Source organism: Trachymyrmex cornetzi, unplaced genomic scaffold, assembly GCF_001594075.2.
Source record: "Trachymyrmex cornetzi isolate Tcor2-1 unplaced genomic scaffold, Tcor1.1 scaffold438, whole genome shotgun sequence".
Lineage (NCBI taxonomy): Eukaryota > Metazoa > Arthropoda > Insecta > Hymenoptera > Formicidae > Trachymyrmex > Trachymyrmex cornetzi.
Genome location: NW_017299157.1, coordinates 130,199 through 130,715, shown reverse-complemented (window position 1 = coordinate 130,715; position 517 = coordinate 130,199).

Sequence of the window (517 nt, the reverse complement as noted above, 5' to 3'; positions counted from 1 at the left end):
TAGCATTAAAGTCTTCGCATATCTGCTCAATGGCTTTCTTTTCTTCGTTATTTAAATGCTCGTTCCGTATCTGGCTTCGTACATCTCACGTTACTCGTCTTTGTTCCGTTACTCGTCTTTGTCAGTGTGAGTACGGCCTCTCGCTCACTCGTCCGCAACTCTTCTATTGTAACGAGTGGCGTAATTATTTCAATAGGCTTCTCCGTTGTATTCAGCATGCTTACCGGGCACGTATATTCATTAGGTGCTACCAGACAATTTCCAATAAATATTCCGGGTCTAGTTTCCTCGGACCGTATAATTCCCACACGATTTTTATCTGCGACCGCGCGCACTATCGTTTCGCTGCGCGGCGTTAAAGTTATTTTCTGGTACGGATGGGGAGCTTCAATTCTACTTCGTCGATTTGCAAGTAATTTTTTTGATCGCTCTTTATCTTATGTTTCTGTAGGAAATCCATCCCAAGGAAGTAGTATATATAGGGGGATTCTAACTCAGGGGCAATGAGGGGGGTGCG